The following is a 12164-nucleotide window of genomic DNA, read 5'->3' as shown; positions in this document are numbered from 1 at the left end:
AAGATGTTCCAGATTTCAACAATGCAGTGGGAATTGTGTATTTGCCTCTAGGAACTTAGACAAACTACGTGATGTTTCTTCTCTGTGCTAGAATTTTAATCTAGCTGATGGCTATATTCCATGAGACTCACAAGCATGGACAGTGACACATCTCAGATGAGTAAGTTCCCAAATAAGAGTAAGGCTTGGGCTCTTAACTCTGAACCAGACCCTAGAGATGGTCTAACTGGGAGAAAAGCCGGGTCCTAGACAGACTGGTCTTTGGGAGGAACCTTTGTGGAAAAGAACAGAGAAGGAAAATAGTAAACACCACAAAAATCTTTAGCTCAGCATCAACCACAGCAGCTTTTGTGCGTTTTAATTCAGGAAGGAATATATTCGCCTAAAATCTAAGATACTGCCCCAGAAGCTCAAAGCTTTCCAAAACAACTGGGCTTATTTGCAAGCTTCTTCACATTGAGAAACTACATACAGTAGGGTTCTTGGTAGTGACTCAGCAGGCACAAAGCCACGATGCCCCTTTTGCAGTTTGGGGAAAGCATGGATTCCCCTACTGTCACATCCCACTGCACATGCCTCCAAGCTGTTGACCAAGACATCTAAGCTGGGGAGGCTGAGGCAGGAGGACTCCAAGTTTGAGGCCAGCCCTGGCAACTTAGTGCAACCCATCTCAAAAAAATAAATAAATAAATAATAAGGGATAGGGATGAAGCTCGCTGGTGGATACTCACCTGGCATGTGCCAGGCCCTGGGTTCCACTCCCCGTGCTGCAAAAACGATTCTTTCTGGTAAATGGCTCCACCTGCCCACTTCATCCTGTTCAGTTCAGGTAACTAAATAGTATAGCCCTCATACCTCCATGCGGCCCTTCCCACCCACCAAGGTAAGGCAGGGACAGACCTGTGTGGTCCTGTCCCCTGTAATTAGAGGGTAGGGTCTCATCACTGGGGTGTACCATGCTGGAAGACTGCTACGTTAGGATGTCCACGACGTAACTGGGGACTGCGGAGTCTGCCTTTGCTAAAAGCAGCAACTCTCAGGTCTGCAGACCTCCTGTGGGGAACTGAAAGCAGGATAAAGCTTGGATCTCTGCCTTCAGATTCCTGCTCAGCGCTGTACACAGGCATGTCAGTCATTTGAGGAATGCTCACCCTTAGAACTAGCAATACACGGTTTATCAGCCCTATATTTACCTAACTTATCTTGTGCCCCTTCAGACCGAGATGAGATTCAGGGACATTCAACTCTCAGCTTTTACACCATCAGACCCTTGGACTGGTGCCTACAAGTCTCCAGACACCACCCCCTTCCAGGATCACAGGTCTGAAAAATATGCTAAGTAACAGTGGAAATTTCCCCCTCAAGCCGCAAGAGCTTCTCTGGGGTCACTGTAGAAACCAGAATTGACAGGATGATCAACAGATCAGTTTTGATCACGAACACTTAGTTATGCACACTTCTGGCCCCAGCCCCAATTCTTATTCTACCTGAGCCTATGGCTCATGTCAATGAAACGGACTCCCTTTGAAATTAAGAGCAACTTCCTACTAACTCTGCATCTGTATTTCCTCCTACCCAGAGGGAGGAGGGCCTGCCCGCCCCTTACTTTCCTGCCAGGAACTACAGAACCAGAGGCTGTGTCCCTGGTTAAATACTAGCTTGATCTACATGTGTTTTCTGCCTTTGTCCCATTGGCCTTCTTATAAAAGCTTCCTGCATGCCCCAAACCCCAGGATGAAGATTCTATACAGGAAGTTGTGTCTTTTTCGAAACCAACTTTGAATAAACCTGTTTTCTGCCAATGTGTCCACCAAGGTTTTAGTGGGGTGACGTGCAGTGAAGACACTCTCCAGTAACAACGGCGCCTGAAATAGGGGGGCCAAGATGCTAGAGCTCACTCTGCCCCCCCATATGTCCCCCTTGAGTGGAATTTCCCGCTTTCCACCATTACCAATTCTGTCTAGTGGTAAGATGGTGGAACCTGGCTAGCAGGAACCCCTGGAGCCAGGCATCTGGCCTAAGATTCCAGTAACGAACGAGGAGGGAGTAGCTGCTCATTCAGCTACCCGCTGTTAGTGTCAGAGAATATGCCTCTTCCACCCTTGCCTAGAACTCCCCTCCCTGTTCTCTATCGCTCTAATCCTTCCCTGGCACTGATGTCATTTTGCCCCAGACCCAGCTCCAACTTTCACTAGGAATCCAAGATGACAATTTTAGAAACCATAGACTACAGATAAGGGGAATGAAACAAGTGTTGATGAAACATTTGCCTCGTAAATGACACAAGCTCCGTCTTGTGGTTATAATCTATGGGAGAAGACAACTATCATCACAAAGCAAGAACCACAGAAGAGCAGGAATCCAGAGCAGAGCAAGGTGCTGTGAAGACAGTGTTCAGTGGCCCAAAGAACAAGAACCTTTCTTGACATGAGTCAGGTAAGTACGGAGTTTAAAAAACCCACCTCACTGTCGAGTCCCTGAAGATTTAAGTTCTCGAGCCACTCACAGGACCAGCATGCAAGAGTCAATGTACTTAACCTCACCGGCAATAAACACGTCAATCAGTCTCACTGGAGAGACCCCACTGTTTTGATACAACACTGGCTTATCTTTGTTTGCTAAAACTCAATTAACACTGAAAACCCACCAACTTCCAAAGTGATCAGCTAATTTTGAAAACACTAATTATACCAGTTACCTGTCAACAGCAATAAAAAAAAAAATGTCACTTTCTGGTGTTTTTCACATTTTCTTTGAGGACAGTCTCAATGGACAGGAGACAACCATCCTATATGGTCTCACAAGATTGGCCTGACAATCAGTCCTGGTCAAGGAGATCCTGAGCCCCCCGAAAAGATGGCCTCACACACATCTCACCCTACCCGACTAGACCTGCACTTCAGGGCTTCTAAGACCTCAATTGTGAGGCTTCTGGCCTTGAGCCTCAGGGGACACCTGTCAGCTTCATTGTTTTGCTTCTCAAGCACCTTCCTGTAGTCCTGCTACAGAAGCCCATGGAGCACCCATTGGTTTTCAGCTTGTCATCTACCTGGTAACACACCACAGCGTTACATACTCCTGGTACCCAGCCTCCAAAGAGCTCTTTTCTGCCCGTTGCACGGTTTTCTTGGAGTTAGACTGAAGGTCGCCTCCCTCAGGAGGGACACTGTCTCAATCGTCTCCACTCCCTCTGCAGTGCGGATATGGAAGACGTCCCACTCCAGAGTGGAGAGGTTCCTTAACATCAGGGGCTTTGACCACTCTGGCACTCACTCAGGAAGTTAGTGGGGTTTTTCTTGCCTAGACATTAAGTTTCTCTTACAGAGATCACCTAAGACCACCACCACCACGTCACCAGTGTGGAAGTCCCATCACAGCTCAGCAGCCACTGCAATCTCCAACTGTGGAGGCATCTCTCTTCAGTCTGCTGCACCCCAGGAACCAGGGGGTGCTTCCTGCTACTGCCTGCAGACCAACCTCACCCGCCAGGTCAGGTGCGTTCTGATTGCTGCTGTTAATGGACTACAGGCCAAGAACAGGAGAATCAAGAGCATGACCGTCCTGAAGTAATTTGTAGACCCAGAGTGTTCAGAAGGGCACTTGGCAAAAAACACTGCTCCAGCATGGCATTTACCGTGTCTCCTGTGACTCAAGGGCCATTTATTGCTTTCCCATGGTTTTTGACAGTTATTTCAATAGTTAAGGTCCCTATTTACAAAAGTGGGGTCAGGAGCTGTTTTCTGGTGTTTAGACCAGACCAAGGCACCTGTAAAGAGACTTCCCTGCTTGCTGTCATCCCAGTAAGACAAAACCAAAGCAACTCCTTCCTCCAGAAGATTAAGCTCACTTGAGGACACCAGGAGTGTGCTGACAAGGTTGCTGTGCACGTTTCAGTATGTGTATTTCAAGAATAAGTTTTCCCATATTTTTATGGGTGCATTATACAACAGTTGAATTCATTGTTACATGTTCATAAATGTACACAAGAAAGTATTTTCTTGGGCTGGGGTTTTGGTTCAGTGATAAAGTGCTTGCCTGGCACATATGAAGCAGTGGGTTTGATTCTCAGCACTACATAGTAAAGGTATCGATGTCTATTTCCTCATCACTGAAACCCACATCCTCTTCCCTGCAAGAGAATTTGGAGGAGAAATGATTGGGTGATAGCCTTAGCCTAATCCATGAGTTAATCCCTGATGAGATTGATTAGATTGGTAGGGTACAGCTGGAGAAGTGGGAATTGGGGTGTGGCTTTGGTGTATGGCAAATGGAGTCTGCCTCCCTATCACCATAATGTAAGCCACTTCCCTCTGCCACACTCTCCTACCATGAGGTTCAACCTCACCTTGAGCTCTGAGGAATGGAGCCATCTTTCTATGGAACAAGACCTCTGAAACAGAACCTTCAAATTCTTCCTCCTCTGTAACTGTGCTGGTCAGGGCCTTTAGTCACAGCAGCAAAACGCTAATAGTATCCATCTTTGATTCTTTCCCCTCTAAATATGTATATGCATATTTATAGCCATGGTTTTAAAATTAGCATTCCCAAAGTGTTTCTAAATTAAAACATCTTCCATTTTGAACATTTACATTTCTCATTGTCAAACACTTCTAACAGAGATTGTTGGACCAGTTTTGAATATTTCCTTATCAATGAAAACCACATCCTCTTCCCTCAACTAGTTTTTCGTGTTCTCAAACAATCCACTCTAAAATATTCCAGAAACTGAGTAACAAATTTGAAGATGAATAACCCAGAGCTTTTTAACAAGGCAGATTTAACACTGATTAAGATAAGGCCATTTAAATGATTAAAACTGAAGCTAGCTTGACTGCTAAACAGAATTAAATTCAGCTAAATATTCACAATGAACACCAATTTGTTTATGACCTTAAAAATCCACCACCCTGCAGATGGCTCTTTCGGAGACCTAAGCCACCTACTGCAGCCTTCTGGCTTCTGTGGGCCTCATGTGGACAGTCAAGAAGTACTGCGTCAATATCTAGAGAAGTGACCAGTATTTAAATGCCCATTTAATTCCAGGTCGGATGCCTTAGTGTAATTCAGGTACATGTCACTATGGATAGCATGCTGGTGACAGTCACACATGACTTCCTGTACAACTTCAGACTTTGCAAGTTTGTGCCATTTTAAGATCTGTGTGGGGTGTTTTTTGACCAGTCACAGAAAAACAATTCAGTATTCAAAGACTGAGCACAGTACCTGTTTTATATTCATTCCTTTTTTTTTTTTTTAATTTTTTATTGTTGGCTGTTCAAAACATTACATAGTTCTTGATATATCATATTTCACAATTTGATTCAAGTGGGATATGAGCTCCCATTTTTACCCATATACAGATTGCAGAATCACATCAGTTACACATCCATTGATTTACATATTGCCATACTAGTGTCTGTTGTATTCTGCTGCCTTTCCTATCCTCTACTATCCCCCCTCCCCTCCCCTCCCCTCTTCTCTGCTCCCTCTACTGACATTCGTTTGTCCCCCTTATATTATTTTTCCCCTTCCCCTCACTTCCTCTTGTATGTACTTTTGTATAACTCTGAGGGTCTCCTTCCATTTCCATGCATTTTCCCTTCTCTCTCCCTTTCCCTCCCACCTCTCATCCCTGTTTAATGTTAATCTTCTTCTCATGCTCTTCGACCCTACTCTGTTCTTAGTTACTCTCCTTATATCAAAGAAGACATTTGGCATTTGTTTTTTAGGGATTGGCTAGCTTCACTTAGCATAATCTGCTCTAATGCCATCCATTTCCCTGTAAATTCTATGATTTTGTCATTTTTTAATGCAGAGTAATACTCCATTGTGTATAAATGCCACATTTTTTTTATCCATTCATCCATTGAAGGGCATCTAGGTTGGTTCCACAGTCTAGCTATTGTGAATTGTGCTGCTATGAACATCGATGTAGCAGTGTCCCTGTAGCATGCTCTTTTTAGGTCTTTAGGGAATAGACCGAGAAGGGGAATAGCTGGGTCAAATGGTGGCTCCATTCCCAGCTTTCCAAGAAATCTCCATACTGCTTTCCAAATTGGCTGCACCAATTTGCAGTCCCACCAGCAATGTACAAGTGTACCCTTTTCCCCACATCCTCTCCAGCACTTGTTGTTGTTTGACTTCATAATGGCTGCCAATCTAACTGGAGTGAGATGGTATCTTAGAGAAATGCAAATCAAAACCACCCTGACAGCTAGAGATGGTGAGCATTTTTTCATGTACCTGTTGATTGATTGTATGTCCTCCTCTGAGAAGTGTCTGTTCAGGTCCTTGGCCCATTTGTTGATTGGGTTGTTTGTTCTCTTATTGTCTAATTTTTTGAGTTCTTTGTATACTCTGGATATTAGGGCTCTATCTGAAGTGTGAGGAGTAAAGATTTGTTCCCAGGATGTAGGCTCTCTATTTACCTCTCTTATTGTATCTTTTGCTGAGAAAAAACTTTTTAGTTTGAGTAAGTCCCATTTGTTGATTCTAGTTATTAACTTTTGTGCTATGGGTGTCCTATTGAGGAATTTGGAGCCCGACCCCACCGACTGTAGATCGTAGCCAACTTTTTCTTCTATCAGACGGCGTGTCTCTGATTTGATATCAAGCTCCTTGATCCATTTTGAATTAACTTTTGTGCATGGCGAGAGAAAGGGATTCAGTTTCATTTTGTTGCATATGGATTTCCAGTTTTCCCAGCACCATTTGTTGAAGATGCTATCCTTCCTCCATTGCATGCTTTTAGCCCCTTTATCAAATATAAGGTAGTTGTAGTTTTGTGGATTGGTTTCTGTGTCCTCTATTCTGTGCCATTGGTCCACCCGCCTGTTTTGGTACCAGTACCATGCTGTTTTTGTTACTATTGCTCTGTAGTATAGTTTGAAGTCTGGTATCGCTATACCGCCTGATTCACACTTCCTGCTTAGCATTGTTTTTGCTATTCTGGGTCTTTTGTTTTTCCATATGAATTTCATGATTGCTTTCTCTATTTCTACAAGAAATGCCGTTGGGATTTTGATTGGCATTGCATTAAACCTATAGAGAACTTTTGGTAATATCGCCATTTTGATGATGTTAGTTCTGCCTATCCATGAACAGGGTATATTTTTCCATCTTCTAAGATCTTCTTCTATTTCTCTCTTTAGGGTTGTGTAGTTTTCATTGTATAAGTCTTTCACCTCTTTTGTTAGGTTGATTCCCAAGTATTTTATTTTTTTTGAAGATATTGTGAATGGAGTGGTTGTCCTCATTTCCATTTCAGAGGATTTGTCGCTGATATACAGGAATGCCTTTGATTTATGCGTGTTGATTTTATATCCTGCCACTTTGCTGAATTCATTTATTAGCTCTAATAGTTTCTTTGTAGACCCTTTTGGGTCTGCTAGGTATAGAATCATGTCATCTGCAAATAGTGATAATTTAAGTTCTTCTTTTCCTATTTTGATGCCTTTAATTTCTTTCGTCTGTCTAATTGCTCTGGCCAGTGTTTCGAGAACTATGTTGAACAGAAGTGGTGAGAGAGGGCATCCCTGTCTTGTTCCAGATTTTAGAGGGAATGCCTTCAATTTTTCTCCATTCAGAATGATGCTAGCCTGAGGCTTAGCATAGATTGCTTTTACAATATTGAGGAATGTTCCTGTTATCCCTAGTTTTTCTAGAGTTTTGAACATAAAGGGATGCTGTACTTTGTCGAATGCTTTTTCCGCATCTATCGAGATGATCATATGATTCTTATTTTTAAGTCTATTGATGTGGTGAATAACATTTATTGATTTCCGTATATTGAACCAGCCTTGCATCCCAGGGATGAATCCTACTTGATCATGGTGCACAATTTTTTTGATAAGTTTTTGTATCCGATTCGCCAGAATTTTATTGAGGATTTTTGCATCTAGGTTCATTAGAGATATTGGTCTGTAGTTTTCTTTCTTTGAAGTGTCTTTGTCTGGTTTAGGTATCAGGGTGATGTTGGCCTCGTAGAATGAATTTGGAAGTTCTCCCTCTTTTTCTATTTCCCGAAGTAGCTTGAAAAGTATTGGTATTAGTTCCTCTTTAAAGGTTTTGTAAAACTCTGCTGTATACCCATCCGGTCCTGGGCTTTTCTTAGTTGGTAGTCTTTTGATGGTTTCTTCTATTTCCTCAATTGATATTGGTCTGTTTAGGTTGTCTATATCCTCCTGACTCAATCTGGGCAGATCATATGACTTAAGAAATTTATCTATGCCTTCACTATCTTCTAATTTATTGGAGTATAACGATTCAAAATAATTTTTGATTATCTTCTGTATTTCTGAAGTGTCTGTTGTGATATTGCCTCTTTCATCCCATATGTTAGTAATTTGAGTTCTCTCTCTTCTTCTCTTCGCTAGCATGGCTAAGGGTCTGTCGATTTTGTTTATTTTTTCAAAGAACCAACTTTTAGTTTTGTCAATTTTTTCAATTGTTTCTTTTGTTTCGATTTCATTAATTTCAGCTCTGATTTTAATTATTTCTTGCCTTCTACTTCTTTTGCTGTTGTTTTGCTCTTCTTTTTCAAGGATTTTGAGATGAAGTATGAGATCATTTATTTGTTGGTTTTTTTTTTTTAAGGAATGAACTCCAAGCAATGAATTTTCCTCTTAGAACTGCTTTCAATGTGTCCCATAGATTCCGATATGTTGTGTCTGTGTTTTCATTAATCTCTAAGAATTTTTTAATTTCTTCCTTGATGTCTTCTATAACCCATTGATCGTTCAGTAACCTATTGTTCATTCTCCAAGTGATGTATCCTTTTCCCTTCCTTCTTTTATCGTTGATTTTCAGTTCCATTCCATTATGATCAGATAGGATGCATGGTATTATCTCTACTCCTTTATATTGTCTAAGAGTTGCCCTGTGACATAATATATGATCTATTTTTGAGAAGGATCCATGTGCTGCTGAGAAAAAAGTGTAACTGCTTGATGTTGGGTGGTATATTCTATATATGTCAGTTGAGTCTAGGTTATTAATTGTGTTATTGAGTTCTATAGTTTCCTTATTCAACTTTTGTTTGGAAGATCTGTCCAGTGGTGATAGAGGTGTGTTGAAGTCTCCCATGATTATTGTATGGTGGTCTATTAGACTCTTGAACTTGAGAAGAGTTTGTTTGATGAACATAGCTGCACCATTGTTTGGGGCATATATATTTATGATTGTTATGTCTTGTTGGTGTATGGTTCCCTTGAGCAGTATGTAGTGTCCCTCTTTATCCCTTTTGATTAACTTTGGCTTGAAATCTATTTTATTTGATATGAGTATGGATACTCCTGCTTGTTTCCGAAGTCCATATGAGTGATATGATTTTTCCCAACCTTTCACCTTCAGCCTATGTATGTCTTTTCCTATCAAATGCGTCTCCTGTAGGCAGCATATTGTTGGGTCTTGTTTTGTGATCCATTCTACTAGCCTGTGTCTCTTGATTGGTGAGTTTAAGCCATTAACATTTAGGGTTATTATTGAGATATGGGTTGTTCTTCCAGCCATATTTGTTTATTTATGTTACTAAACATGGTTTGTTTTCCTCTTTGATTATTTTCCCCCCTTTAGTGTCCTACCTCCCACTGTTGGTTTTCATTGTTATTTTCCATTTCCTCTTCCTGTAATGTTTTGCCAAGGATGTTTTGAAGAGATGGTTTTCTAGCTGCAAATTCTTTTAACTTTTGTTTATCGTGGAAGGTTTTAATTTCATCTTCCATCCTGAAGCTTAATTTCGCTGGAAACACAATTCTTGGTTGGAACCCATTTTCTTTCAGTGTTTGAAATATGTTATTCCAGGATCTTCTAGCTTTCAGAGTCTGTGTTGAAAGATCAGCTGTTATCCTGATTGGCTTACCCCTAAATGTGATCTGCTTCCTTTCTCTTGTAGCTTTTAAAATTCTCTCCTTATTCTGTATGTTGGGCATCTTCATTATAATGTGTCTAGGTGTGGGTCTCTTATGATTTTGCACATTCGGCGTCCTGTAGGCTTCTAGGATTTGGGGTTCTGTCTCATTCTTCAAGTCTGGGAAGTTTTCTCGTATTATTTCATTGAATAGATTGCTCATTCCTTTGGTTTGAAACTCTGTCCCTTCCTGTATCCCAATGACTCTTAAATTTGGTCTCTTGATGTTATCCCATATTTCTTGGATGTTCTGCTCATGGTTTCTTAACAGTCTTGCTGAGCTGTCTATGTTCTTTTCAAGTTGAAATACTTTATCTTCATTGTCTGATGTTCTGTCTTCTAAGTGTTCTACTCTGCTGGTAGTATTCTCAATTGAGTTTTTAAGTTGGCTTATTGCTTCCTGCATTTCTAGGATTTCTGTTTGTTTGTTTTTTATAACCTCTATTTCCCTGTATAGTTGATCTTTTGCTTCTTGGATTTGTTTATGTAATTCATTGTTGAAGTGATCTTTCATTGTCTGATTTTGCTGTCTGATGTCTTCCTTGAGACTCCAGATCATCTGAAGCATGTATATCCTGAATTCTTTATCTGACATTCCATCTGCTGCAGCTATTACCTCTTCTAACGTTGAGTTGACCTGCAATGCTTGTGGTCCTTTCTTTCCTTGTCTCTTCATACTGTTCGCGTTCCTTTCTACTTGGTGAAACTGTTGTGCTATTGAATTTTCCCCCTATATATTTATATTGGTCTTGTATAGTTGCAAAGTCTCCCTCGCAGGCGCGGGCGGCGGCTCTGTCCCTCTGCGGGCCGCTAGGCTTGTTCTGTCGGTGGTCACAGTTCTGTCTACTCTGCAGGCGCAGGCAGCGGCACTGCCCCTCTGCAGGCCTCTGGGGCTGTACTGCCAATGGGTCGCAGGTGCGCCTACCTTGCAGGCGCGGGGGGGGGGGGGCGGCTCTACCCTTCCTCAGGCCACTGGGCCTGTTCTGTCTCTTGGTTGCAGGTCTGGCCTGCTCTGATGGTGGTCACAGTTCCCTCTACCTTGCAGGCGCTGGGGGGAGGGGGCGGCTCTGCCTCTCAGCAGGTAGCTGCTCCTCTTCTGCTGGTGGGTTGCAGGCCCGCCTACCTTGCAGGAGTGATTGGAAGCTCTGTCCCGCCGCGGGCCACTGGGCCTTTTCTGTCGGTGGTCACAGTTCCCCTACCTGGCAGACGCGGGGGGTGTGGGGCGGCTCTGCCCCTCAGCAGGCCGCTGGGCCTGCTCCGTGCATGGTCACAGTTCCCTCTACTTTGCCGGCACAGGGGGAGGGGGCGGCTCAGCCTCTCAGCAGGCCGCTGCTCCTCTTCTGCCGGTGGGTCACAGGCCCGCCTACCTTGCAGGAGTGATTGGAAGCTCTGTCCTGCCACGGGCCACTGGGCCTTTTCTGTGGGTGGTCACCGTTCCACCTACCTGGGAGGCGCAGGGGGTGGGGGGCGGTTCTGCCCCTCAGCAGGCCGCTGGGCCTGCTCTGTGCGTGGTCACAGTTCCCTCTACTTTGCCGGCGCAGGGGGAGGGGGCGGCTCAGCCTCTCAGCGGACGCTGCTCCTCTGCTGCCAGTGGGTCGCAGGCCCGCCTACCTTGCAGGAGTGATTGGAAGCTCTGTCCCACCGCGGGCCACTGGGCCTTTTCTGTCGGTGGTCACCTGGCAGGCGCGGGGGGTGGCTCTGCCCCTCAGCAGGCCGCTGGGCCTGCTCTGTGCGTGGTCACAGTTCCCTCTACCTTGCCGGTGCAGGGGGAGGGGGCGGCTCTGCCTCTCAGCAGGTCGCTGCTCCTCTTCTGCCGGTGGGTCGCAGGCCCGCCTACCTTGCAGGAGTGATTGGAAGCTCTGTCCCGCCGTGGGCCCCTGGGCCTTTTCTGTCCGTGGTCACAGTTCCACCTACCTGGCAGGCGCGGGGGGTGGGGGGCGGCTCTGCCCCTCAGCAGGCCGCTGGGCCTGCTCTGTGCGTGGTCACAGTTCCCTCTACCTTGCTGGTGCAGGGGGAGGGGGCAGCTCTGCCTCTCAGCAGGTCGCTGCTCCTCTTCTGCCGGTGGGTTGCAGGCCCGCCTACCTTGCAGGAGTGATTGGAAGCTCTGTCCCACCGCGGGCCACTGGGCCTTTTCTGTCGGTGGTCACCTGGCAGGCGCGGGGGGTGGGGGGTGGCTCTGCCCCTCAGCAGGCCTCTGGGCCTGCTCTGTGCGTGGTCACAGTTCCCTCTACCTTGCCGGTGCAGGGGGAGGGGGCGG

At 44.5% G+C, this 12164-nt stretch overlaps 1 protein-coding gene across 4 annotated transcripts in view; it reads right to left on the bottom strand.

Annotated features, from left to right (window-relative positions):
* The window catches only part of Dip2c (disco interacting protein 2 homolog C), a 380677-nt gene that overhangs the window by 241799 nt on the left and 126714 nt on the right, over positions 1–12164 (bottom strand). The gene's annotated exons all lie outside the window — the stretch shown is intronic.

Source organism: Marmota monax, unplaced genomic scaffold, assembly GCF_021218885.2.
Source record: "Marmota monax isolate L192 unplaced genomic scaffold, Marmota_monax_Labrador192_F-V1.1 WCK01_AAM20220418_F8-fsc00071, whole genome shotgun sequence".
Classification (NCBI taxonomy): Eukaryota; Metazoa; Chordata; class Mammalia; order Rodentia; family Sciuridae; genus Marmota; species Marmota monax.
Note: the sequence above shows the minus strand (reverse complement) of the source record. Positions and strands in the feature narration are given on the sequence as shown.